General features: G+C 46.7%; 1 non-coding gene across 1 annotated transcript; it reads right to left on the bottom strand.

Annotated features, from left to right (window-relative positions):
- Positions 1-12,457: 12,457 nt before the first annotated feature.
- LOC144808192 (U11 spliceosomal RNA) lies at positions 12,458-12,597 on the bottom strand. Its single transcript, XR_013606717.1, has one exon. It is a non-coding gene; the product is annotated as a U11 spliceosomal RNA (small nuclear RNA).
- Between the last annotated feature and the right edge of the window lie 298 nt (positions 12,598-12,895).

Here is a 12,895-nt window from a genome sequence, read left to right on the forward strand (position 1 = left end):
CCCAGACAAGGCAGGTCACACCTCAACCCCCCTAGTGACTGTCTAAAGTGAATGCACATCCCAGTTCCTGTCACTCAAACACCAGGCGTTGAATACACAAACAGCCAGAGGTACACAGGGTAAGAAAATGCCCTCTTTCTAAAAGTACCATTTTAAAACACAGAATAAAAAAAACACCTTTACCAAAAGGTGCATTAATAAATTCTGAGTTCAGAGAGCCTCAACTTCATTTTTTCTATCTTGTCCCTACGGAAAGTTACACATGTACAAATGTTACAGTGTAGTCCCAATGATACGCCTATGGGACAGACAGCCTTTCAATAGTGAAAAAACTAAATACACAATATTTCACTACCAGGATATGTCACACACAAGCATGTCCAACTTTTCGCATACACTGCGCACTGTCCATGGGGGGTACCTTGGGCCTACCATAGGGATGACTTACATGTAAGGAAAGGGAAGGTTTGGGCCTGGCAAGTGGGTGCACTTGCTAGGACAACATGGTAGTTCACAACTGTGTGTGCAGACACTACAGTGGTAGGTCTGAGACACATTTACAGGGATACTTATGTGGGTGGCACAAGCAGTGCTCCAAGTAAACTAGTAGCATTTGATTTTCACGCCCTGGAAGACTTAGTGCACTTTACTAGGGACTTACCAGTAAATGAAATATGCCAATCAAGGATAACCAATCATATCACAATTTATACAGAGAGCATGTGCACTTTAGCACGGATCAGCAGTGGTAAAGAGCCCATAATCCTGTAGCCAATGAAAAAAGGGTCAGAAATATAGGAGGCAAAAAGTTAAGGGAATAAGCCTGTCAAAAGGGTCAGGTCTAACAAGTACCAACACTGTTAAAAAGCTGAAACACAACACGAGAACAATTCCACATCAATTTATGAAAATGAAGTAAAACGTATTCACTAAAAAGACATCAACATGACAAAAATCTAATAAGGAGGATGGCAATATGAATGTTTTCCTTATTTTAGAGAAAATAGCACCAAGAAGCACAACGTTCCAATAGTGGCTAATGGCCACAGTAGACCAGGACATAGGTGTGATTTAAAGTTGAGTGCAATGCAGGGTGAGTCGGATAGAACAAGAAGATTGACCCACTAGGGCCTAGAAATATGAAAGTTCAAAACTCCTTTAAAGTCCCAATCTGCAATGGAACTTTTCTGAAGAAAACGCTTCTCTACGCAGAACAAACCTGAAATTCAGTTTGATTCATGGAACTGATGATCGGATACTTTTTGTGGTCAAACTCCTCGAAGCTCTGAAGAAACCGTCTTGAAAAAGTTCCCAAACTTCTTTTGGTGCCAAAACAACCACATATGTACACTTCTAAGCCCCCAGAACCTCAGAAGGAGCACTAAGAGGCTATCAGGGTGTTAGGCAGAGGGCCACAGCAAATTCCAGTCCAGGTGCTGTTGCCACTGTGTGAGGGTTCAACTGTGTAGGGTTCACAGCCAGTGGGTGAAGGGCACTCTAAGACACTCCTAGTTCCTCTCTGATCAATCGAGTAAAGGTTCACATGCCCTGAGCTACCTACTTTTGTAGTAATTCCTGTTTGCTTCACTATAAACAGGCCTAAAATGCTTTGTACCAGGGCACGCTAAATTTGGGCACTGAGGGCTGGGTTGTATGTGGGAGTGTCTATGGGAAATCACCAGTGTCCTCCCACATCTAATACCAGTTTGAGACAGGCAACGTACCTATAACAAACCCAGAGACAGAAGACTAGTCGGACAAAAACAGGGTCCTTCAACAACCAGACAAGGGATGCACAAGAGCTGTTGCATTGCAAGAATAGGGCACCCCAGAGCATTGCTAGAGCTGCGCTGTGCTTGCGACGCAACTCCAGCAATTTTACGCTTTTACGGCACAGATGCATCCGCATCTGTGCCGTTTTTGCCCCATGGTGCGCCGCAGTGTAAATGCGGCGCATCCATGGTGGCGGAGGCATGGCGCACAATAACTGGCGCATCCCTGCTGATATGCAGGGATGCGCCAGTTATCGTAAATCTGCCCCTTGGCTTTTTTCAGAGACCTATAACTAATTTCATCTTGTCCGTCCTAGTCTATGGTGGGCCTTTCTGGGTTGAATGCCAATGCCAAGACACCCTCAGGTAATCGTGTGCTATATAAAACCTAATTATATTATATTAAAGTTACAATCTGTATTCTGGTTTTCTATGTAGGACAGGTAGCCCTGCCACAGTGAAAATAGTATTTAGGGCTTTCCCCTCTAGGAAATGATAACAAGATTTTTCTACATGTGCCACTTGTAAACATCATGTCCCAAACATTGTGGGCTGTAATGCTGATATGGGTGTGACTTTCTAATATCTAGAAGGAAGGAGTGGTTCGTTCAAAGCCATAAATTGGGCAATTTCAGCAGGCATATAACCCATTCTGGGCCATGAATTTTAAGTGTTTGTGAACAATATAGGCAAAGTCAACACTTGAGGACCGGTTGACATGCATTAGGACTCGAATGGGACAGACAAGTGAGTCTGAGCATGGTCTGTGGAAAGCAAAATTAAATTGCCAAAGGTGAATATTATGGGCACGCCAGCATGTCGGGACGCCTCCAGGCCTATTATCCTAATAATACTCCCTGGAGCCATAGAATCAGATCTGCTGTCCAAGATTAAGCCAAAATACATAACAACAAGGGTAAGGAATAGTTGTTGGAAGAGCCTTGCTGGCAGTGGGAGCCACTGAGAAGCCAGTTTACAAGGAGAGCCAATCATAGCGATCAGCAGTGATCCTTCCACTGCAAGGGCATTACGCACAGAAAGTACTGGAAATGGACTGTCATGGGGAGTAAAGAACAGAATAGTTGTACCGGAAGAGGACAGCCACCCTGTAGAATGAAGGAAGGATGGCTGTGTGCAGTGGATAGCCATCCAATAAGCCTGATTGGCTGTAGTCACAGCTTCCGTAAGCACATGGAACACCCAACTGATCAAGAGTATGTCTGTATATATAGACCCGAGCAGATAATGTAGGATCACAGAAACTAATTAACACATTTAAATGCCAACACAAGGAAAGAATGGACAGAAGATGATTCAGGACCACCAAAAAGTATTCTCCATAGATGATGGTTAAATCAATCTCATGCACTACGATCTCTCATTCTCCTTTATTCTAGGCCTAGGCTGGAGTTCGGCAAGCGTCATAGTGCGTTACGTCGCACTGTTGGCGCTGATTTCTAGTGCTGGTGTTTGTCCTGCACTGTAAAATCATCACAAACGGCATCATGTGCAGTGCAAGAGGGCACTGCTACTTTCTGCCATTTGAATAGATGTTCTACTTGAGCCGCAGCTTCCTCAACGCAAACGGAAAGTTTCTAAACACGAGCAGTAGAGACCATCAGTGACCGCCCGTGTTGAGATATCTCGCTGGGAGGTAGTCTGGAGTAAGATTTTCCTCATTCGAGCCCACCAACTTAACATCGCAAGAGCATGCGAGTAAAACACATTGCTACACTGCACAAAGCAGAGTTTTTCGAAACTTCGCGCTCTACACAGAGTGGAAGAAACTGCATAAGCTCCGTGAGCGGAGCGGAATTGCTTGCCCATGCCAACTTTATTCCAGTCCATGCATTAGCGAAGCTACAAGATCACAATGATACAAGAAGTGCAGTCCACTACTCATTACATGTAACACCAAAACACTGACCTCGTGCCACACATACTGGAATGCAGATATTGGGAATGCCCTGTAAAGAATGGCATAAAATAACACAGCCCTCTAACGAGATACAGCAATAAAATAATATGACGCTGAAGTATTCTACCTTTCAGTCCTCTTCTCTCTACTATACACATAAGCAGAGCAACCAATATCAGGATGAGCACCCCACTCTCATCCTCATGCACAGACCAAAAACATATCTTGCCTAGATCATGCATACATGCCAAACACTGTCAAAATCTAAGATCACTCCTTTAAGTGGTAACGGGGAAGATGGAAGTGTGGGGTTCTCTAAAATTGGCACGACCTAGGAAGCTTAACTAGGAATCCTTTCCAAAAGGCATGGCCTATGTAGTTAAGAGTGTGCCTTAAAACTTGTAAACTAGGGGACATCTTTTTTGTGATGCTCTGGTGGCGCAAACTACAAAATCATATTGATGAGATCACGCAAAGACACTTTACGTGGCTTTGAATGGCCTCATAGATAAGAAGTGATGCAAGGCAGCACAAATCGCTGCGTTGCCGTACTCTGCTCTAGAGAGGCGTTCCTTGGGCGTTGCGGTGGGTGTTCCCACACAAGACCCATGGATTTTCATGTTTCCCCAGATTTACAAAACCATGCACACTTGGGAATGCAACAAAAACGTATGCATCCCCAGGGGAGGCACAACAAGGAGTAAAAACTTTATTTCTCCTAACTTTTTTACTCTTTCTATGCATTCTGCAGCACAATTAGAAAGAGGAAAAATCCGCACAGGATTATTTTTGAACAGGAAGGTGCCCCTTTCTGCACAAAAAATAATCTTGCCAAGAACACAGGCACCCTTGAACCATGGTGAAGGGTGCCTGCATTGGCGTTAGGCTGCTGAAATGGCGCCAGTACAGCGGAAAAGGTCAGGAATGAACAGTATTGGATAAATAGAGTGCATTCCTGCCCTTTCACTTTGACATAGTGCAGCACAGGAACGTGACATGCTGTGTTCATGTGGTGCCCTACGCCAAATCCCCATAAATGAGGCTCCAAATATCTGTGTTTCAGACAGTGTGCCACCTGACTTGCATTTGGGTGCCTCTGTGTGAGTTTTATTTTATTACACCCAAACATATCACATGTCAAGCAACATACCTAAAACAAACCAGCGCCAATTTTATTGTGAATATTTAGAAGTTAAAATGTTCCAATTTTGAAAATATGAAACCATGAAATAAACATTACTAAGCTCTGTGGAAAGGATAGTAATTTTTTGACTGTCTCACTCACCCCTATTTTCACTTCAGTTTCTCTGTCTCATAGACACTTGTACCCATATATTCTTATTCTCCCCGTCTGCATATCTCACACTTCCCCACGATTACAACTGACACCTATAAGGGCACGGCTCCGCAGAAGCCAAGTATTGGATATGCATGTGGTCTCCAAACCTTTATGTCCCACTGACAGGCACTGTAAGTAACTCGCACTGCCCTCTGTCTCAACTTCAGAGCAGTCAATTGTGCACCATCATAAAAACCCACCTACAACCTGAACTCGCTGAGACAACTGGAGGCGACTGAGGGGCATATTTACAAGGGTATTGCGCAACCGGAGTTTCACTTTTTCCGACGCTCCAGTGGCACAATGCCCTGCTCCATATTTACAAGGCGCCGCTAAGCCACTTTGTGTGGCTTAACGCCGCCTTATAAATATAAATATGACCATCTTTGTTGCAGTATTCTGCAGCAAAGGGGCGTGAATTGGGTGTTGCTGTGGGTGTTCCATGCAACACCCATTGGGGGATATTCACAAGGACCTATCTCCGATTAATCTCCACCTTAAGGTTTCAAAAGTGGAGATAGATTTACCACCCCATTCACAAGCTGGTGCAAACTGCAGACATCGCCAGTATTTCCGCAATAACTCCCCCAAAATGTATCTCCGCAGTGGACACCACCAACTAACCCTAATGAGATGCAGAGTAGGCGTTCCCGTGCAAAAAAACACACAAAAAAACCACAACACCACTTTCACAACTCACTGCCAGATCTGCGATGCGAACCAAAAACAGGCGATAAGCAGTGGTAGCAGCAGGGAATTAACACCAGCCTTTTGCTGGTGTTAAGCAGGACGACTACCTGCAGCATAAAAGGGACCCTAGCCAAGAGCCACACCTGAGGACCCACAGATGCCATGGAGACAATGATCATACAACGTGGATACCCATGAGGGCCAGAACACCCACCGCAACCACCCCAGGCCCACCACAACCCCCAGGACTCGTCCGCCCCTCCCCCGGGAACACCACAGAGGCAGCGTACACAAAGACAGTGGACCCACCTGAAACGCACCTGCCGCCCAGACCCAACACCAGAGAAGGACATTGCCCACTACAGGCCCAAAAGGACAACCATCCCCGCATCCTGACCCACATCCCCCACCTGCTGACGGTCCCAACACAGCGGACAACCAACATCCCTCCGCAGACAAAGCTACCGGCTGCGCAGCACATGGCGGCTTCTGGTACCATCCAACCCACAACTGCCAGAGTCGGAGGAGTCACACAGTCAGCTCCATCCAAGGTCATCACACCTGTCCTGGATGCCAACTTCAGCCTGGTACCCCAACCCCCCCACGTCATCCACACTGTGCAGGAGCAGCTGGAGACCAAGCAAGGCCCCATGCCATAGCTGGATTCCCTCACGTGTCAGGGACAATCAATTGCACACATGTACCCCTTGTGCCCCCTGCCCACACTGCACACAACTACCACAACAGAAAGCACACGCATACCATGAATGTGCAGGCGATAGTGGACCGCCCGGGACTCCTCAACAATGTCGTGGCCAACTCCCCAGGCAGAGTGCATGATACTTACATCTCCCGACAGCCCATAATCAACCACCGCTCCCTGGATGGCACACATGGAAATGCAGTGCCCGTTGGCAAGTCCAGAATAAACACACCACACCCCTCCAGCCCACAGTCATGCAACTCATGACACTGCCAATGGGCACGCAGCACAACTACATTCAACATGACACACAACATGCCAACCGACCAGACAAAACAACACAACTCCATTGGGAATCCGGCCTTGCCATGCCCACAACCCAGCCACAGCATGGCACCACAGACACACAATAGCAGGAAGTGAGGAGAGGCACAGAGCAGGCATGTGCAAGAGCGGCACCAGGCCAGTCCATGGCCTGGTGGTTTTCTGCATCTTCATCTGGCTGGATCGGACTTGGTGTCCGACATGTGCCTGTTCCGTTCATATCCACCATAGTGACTGTTTCAGTGTGGTCCTACCCTCTTCATCATGCCCTGGGGGGACACCTTCCACTGAGACACTCTGCGACAGGCCCCTTTGTCATTTACGGAAACCTGCTCTGCTCTTGTGACCCTGCCCCAGTGCCTCGCAAGTCAGCGGCCTGTGGTGGTAAGCCCATGTAGGACGCTGTGCATCCGGGGCCACTAACTCTGTGCAGCAAAAGTCATGGGGCCTTTATAGTTGAATGGTTGTGTCCTTTACGATGTACACTGTTGTTTGTTGATTTCTGACTGCACCAGGCAGCCCTTGCCGGCTGGTGTACAAACACCCCACACACATCCATCACAGGTGTCACTCTGTATGTGTGCCTGATTATAAATGTGGCTGTGTGCACGTGCCCGGAGCCATTCACACCATCTGAGTAAGTGTGTCCGTGTGGTCATTGTGTCAGCTTGATGGGCACGGGCCCTGCAACATCACAGTGTGCTGTCTTCAGTGGAGGTTACCATGTCACCTCAGCATTGGGGTGCTCTGCTTCCTATGTGTGTGTGCTGCATTGTGTGTGGGATGTCCCTTCAGCTCTGATTCAGTATGGTTTTCACTTTGGTGCTTGTTCAGTGGTGTGATATTGCCGGGTTGTGTGACTTGTGCTCTTGGTTGGCGCTGTTACTCTCGGGCATGGTTTGTCTGCAGTTGTGCTGTGCTTAATTGTGCATGTGTGCCATTGTGCCCATCTTCCACCGCCCCCCCAGTCCCTGCTGGTTCCTCTCCCTGTTGCTGTTGTGTCTATTGTTTTAGGCAGTTTCTGGTCCCCGGGTCCTACCACCATCTCCAGACTGATGTGGCGGGCACCATTTCCTCCATGACATCCAGCACCTGGTGTGGCGCTGGACTCCCACCTTCGGTGTGCATTGCTGCCTTCTTGTTGTTGCTGTGTTTCTGCTTGTTTGTGCATTTCGCATCATTCCGGATGTTCTGGTTTTCTTCCATTATCCTCCTCCACTATCAGGCTGCATTCACCTTGTCCAAGATGGCCTGCCATGTACAATGCATTGTTGCCAATGGGGCTTGTGGAGTTGTATACTGGCTCGGGTTGCCTCCATTGTGCTTGGCTGTTGTTTTCTGTTTGATTTGTCTTTCTTTTTCAGGCTTTTGTTGTGCTCATTCCCGCCTGCCGTGTGTGTTGCGGGCCTGGTAGTGCTTATCTCTGCTTTCCTCATCGCGAATGGGCTCATGGCATGTTTTTTGTGTTGTGGTTTGTGTTTTTATCTCCATCGAGGTGGTTGTATCGCGGACATTGGGCCCGGTTTTGGCAGACTATCGCATGGTACCGCCTTGTTATGAATTCCACGTTGACACGGGGTTGTTTTCCCGCGATAGGCTGCGATGTGTAAAGTTGCGTTAGCATTTTTTGGTGATGTTTAGCACACGTTCTTGTGAATATATCCCATTGCTTTTTGACACAGCCCCAGATTTACAAGGAGGTATAAATCTAAGGCAGCACCAAAAACTAACACGTTTGAAAAGGAGACATTAGAGGGGCACAATGAGGAGAAATACTTCTATTTCTCCTCGTTTTTTGCTCTTCCTATTTGTGCTGCATTATGCACCACATACAAAAGGCGCAAAATGCCATAAATTCTTTTTTTGTGCAGGAAGGTATCCAGGGCCGGAATGGGAACCAAAACTGGCCCTGGCAAACTGCTGTGCCAGCCAAAGGGTGGGGGGAGGGCAGTGGTCGGGGGGGTTCGGCTGAGCTGTTTCCTAGGGATGGTTTCGGCTGATTTTCTTACAGGGGGCCCATATTGCAGGCCCCCGGAAACAAAAATGGCCCCCCGGGGCTCAACACCAGCCCTAACCATGGCGGCCCACGGGGGAAACACCCGGTGCCCGCTACGACCAGTCGGCCCTGAAGGTATCCCTTTCTGCACAAACACAGTCATCCTTGCAACACTGGCATCCTGGAAGCCTGCGCTGGGTCTAGGCAGCTTTCTTAGCACCGGGGAAGGGCAAAACATAGGGGTGTGCCGTATTCTTGTAAATACAGCGCATCCATGCATCTTTTAAATGACGCAGTACGGCACAGCTAAATTTCCTGCAGCACTGCACTGAGCCATTTTGTTGTAAATATGCCCCTTAATTCAGAGTATGCACCATACATTAGTCATATATTGCTTGAAAAAATCTACAGAAACACAGCATCTTAAAAAAGCAAACAACTCTCACTGAATAAAGGTAAACTAAAAGATGAAATGCAAGCATGGATTGAAATGGAATGCTTGAAGAGTGTTTGCAGTCACTTTTGAGAATTCGAGTAGTGTTTTGGCCAGAAATGTTAAAGATAGTCGGGGCATATTATCTACAGAGGCCGATAAATATCGTAAACTGCATTTAGCGCGGTTTTATTTATTGACGGCTATCGCAGGATTTTAGGAGGTTTTAGAATCCGTCGAAAAGCGCGCTTAGCGTGAATTTTTACATCGTTAAGAGGTTGCGGGCCGCATTGTTAATATTGCGATGTTCAGTTAGTGACCTTTTACGTGATGTCTCCAGACGGAACGCCTACTTTGCATCTCATTATATCACTAAGATGCGTAGCGTCACTGAAACGGCTGCTAACAGGTGCTAATGCATGTTAGCGCATGTTTATTTTATTTTATTTTATTTTACTTAATGCATTTTCATAAAGCGCTGACTTTAACCGAAGGTGTCAGAGCACTGTACAATAGGACCAGTTACGTTACATGAGAGAACTGTTACAGGAATGGAACAAACAAAAATAGCATGCCATAGAATCAAAGCGACGCAGGCAAAAGGAACACAATATCAAACGCAGCAAGCACAGGATGTACAAACAAAAATATAAATATATGTGACAAATTTACAATGACTAAAGAACTTCCTGGCGGGGTCTGAGAAGGATGGAATTAGTTCTGAAAGTGTCTTTGGAATAAAAGAGATTTAAGGTCCGCTTTGAAGATCTTGATGGAGGTGATGGCACGGAGCGAAGGAGGAAGCGAGTTCCAGATTCTCACCGCATTACCTGAGAACGATTGTGCCATCATTTTTTCCCTTTTGAAGGAGGGGGGCTCAAGAAGGAACTTTTCCGCTTTCCGAGAAGGTCTTAAGCCTCCAGACAATTTCAGTTTATTCGCCAGATAGCTAGGGGAGGAAGAGTGCAAAGCTTTGTGGGTGATGCACGCCGTTTTGTAGTTAGCTCTAGTCTCGATGGGAAGCCATCGGAGAGAAGACAGGATAGGAGTGATGTGGTCACTTCGTTTGGATCCTGAAATGAAGCGAGCTGCTGAATGGAGGACGGATTTGAGGGGAGGGAGGTGAGATTTGGGAAGGCCAGTCAGAAGAGAATTACAATAGTCCAATCTAGAGAGAACTAGAGATTGGACCAAGGTTTTAAGGTCATTCTCCGGGAAGAACCGACGAATCCCCCCAAAAAGGCGCAGCTGATAACGTGCGCTTTTGGCCATGGAATTGATATGAGAGATTAGGTTGAGTCTTTTGTCAAGTATGACACTCTAAGGATTTAGAGCAGTCCACAATGATGGGTTTACTGTTGAGTAGATTCAACTGATCCATCCAGGATTGAACAGGAGGCGGGGAGAGAGAGCTAGATAAGAGGAGGAATTCCATTTTGGAGGGATTGAGAATGAGTTGGGGCCATATGTATCATACTTCCGTTTTGCGAATTCCAAATAGCGAATTTTAAGGAATCGCTATTTGGAATTCGCAAAACGGTATGTATGTACATATTCGGAATTTAATAGCGATTCCTTATCATTCCTAATTTGCGAATTTGCTAATCGCAAATTAAGAATTTTTTCAAGGGTGCAGGGGTGTCTCAAGAACACCCTGCTGCACCCCTGAAAAAGACATTTGGGGGCATGTATGGGCGTCATATGGCACCTTTTGTTTTTTGGAAAAAAGCTTTTTGAAAAGAATTCGCAAATTACCACCAACTAGAAGTTGGTGGTAATTTGCGAATCCTTAATGACATTTTTTGAATATTTTTTGTTTGATACATTGCATTTAAGGAATCGCAAAATTTGCGATTCCTTAAGTGCAATCGCAAAATAAGGAATTGCAAATTTTGCTATTCCTTATTTTGCATCAAACATGTTTGATACACACCATTTGTCAAATTAGCATTCGCAAAGGCCGAAATTCGCAGAATTTCGGCCTTTGCGAATGCTAATTAGCTTGATACATATGGCCCTTGGTGAACTAACATCCAGTGGTGAATAGCGTTGAGAGTGGAGCTGAGTAGTGAGAGATCATGAGGGGAAGACACCTTGAGGTATATTTGGGTGTCATCCGCATAGAGATGGTAGAGGATTCCAGATTTGCTTAGGCGGTTCCCTAATGGTTCTAGATAAAGATTAAACAGAGAGGGAGCAAGGATAGAACCTTGAGGGACGCCTTGACCAACCACCAGTGGAGACGAGAGACTATTTGCAATCTTAATCATTTGGGATCTGCTTCAGCAGCAAAATGTGCTGCTAAAGCTGCGATTAACCCCTTGATAATATGCCCCCTTGTTTTTTGTTGCAGGACAGCTCCACTTAATGCCCTGTGTAACGTGAATATTTGGAGCTAAAATCGTGGGAGTTTAATTCCACCACACAGACTGCAATTTAGTGAGTCAAACATCCTTTTAGGGTTACTAATCGGGGGTCAGCTGCATAAATCTGGAGGGGGGGCATTTATGGCCGCGCTGTGATTTAACATTCTCCCGCCAATGCAAAAACAAAGTTATGCTAATGCACTTTATAGCCTCTTGAGGAATCCGAACTGCTGCAATGTTACTCACTTTAGAGCAAACACTATGGGGCAGATTTATGATGGTAATGCGCCACGTTTGCGTCACGCAACTGCGGCGTAAACGTGGCGCATCCCTACGACCCATTTACAACGTGACGCATCTAGGCAGATGCGTCACGTTGTAAAGCCCTGCGCCACTTGTGGGCGTTCCGGCGCAGGGTGGGCGTTCCGGAGCAGATGCGCCTCGCAAAAGTGGCTGAGTGAAATCTATAAGATTTCACTCAGTCACTTTCAGGCCAATGCTGCGTCAAAACCCTGCGCCTGCTTGAAGCTGGCGTATGTCTTGACGCAGCATTGGTCAGATAGGGCACCCCCGAGCCTTGCTGGAGCTGCGTCGCGCTTGCGACGCAACTCCAGCAATGCGCCACCTTTACGGCACAGATGCGTCACGCATCTGTGCCGTTTTTGCCCCATGGTGCGCCGCATTGTAAATGCGGCGCACCATGGGTGGCGGAGCAGCGGCGCAATAGAACTGGCGCATCCCTGGGGATGCACCAGTCATCATAAATCTGCCCCTATATATATGAAATCACCCTGCTACACAGACAAAGAAACAAATCTGCGTCACGCACTTGTAGATAATTTGCATTAATATTAACGCATGTAGAACCATGTTTACGCTGGATTTAGTTATTTATATCTAATATTACCAGTGTGATTAGGGCGCACGGACAGTCGGTCACCAGCAGCCCCGACAACAAAAATTATGTTTCCGAAATCTCTTGATATCGATTCCGCACAAAGAGCTCCAGGTTGCCCCGTAGCTCCCTGTGTGCCACTCACGGCAGAAACCCTTTTTATCGTTCATGGCCTAGAGCAAAGTCCACCCCAACCGCTTCTCCTATGTGTCACAGTGCGAGTAAATTGTAGACAATGATTCGTCCCATGCTATATGCGTCTTGTAGAAACGTTGTCCATCTGCGTAGATTTAGCTCTAAAAATTAAATAACTTCTCAAAGTAATCCATCGTTAAGAACATAGTGCGATATGTAAATGAGAGTGGCATGCTGGGTAAAGCGAGGGTCGACGAGCGTCCTGCTCCGGCGGCCACCTTACATGCACGTAGCCCTTCTCTGGTCCGTTCCAAGCGGGGAGGG

This window comes from Lissotriton helveticus, chromosome 1_2, assembly GCF_964261635.1.
Source record: "Lissotriton helveticus chromosome 1_2, aLisHel1.1, whole genome shotgun sequence".
NCBI classification, from domain to species: domain Eukaryota; kingdom Metazoa; phylum Chordata; class Amphibia; order Caudata; family Salamandridae; genus Lissotriton; species Lissotriton helveticus.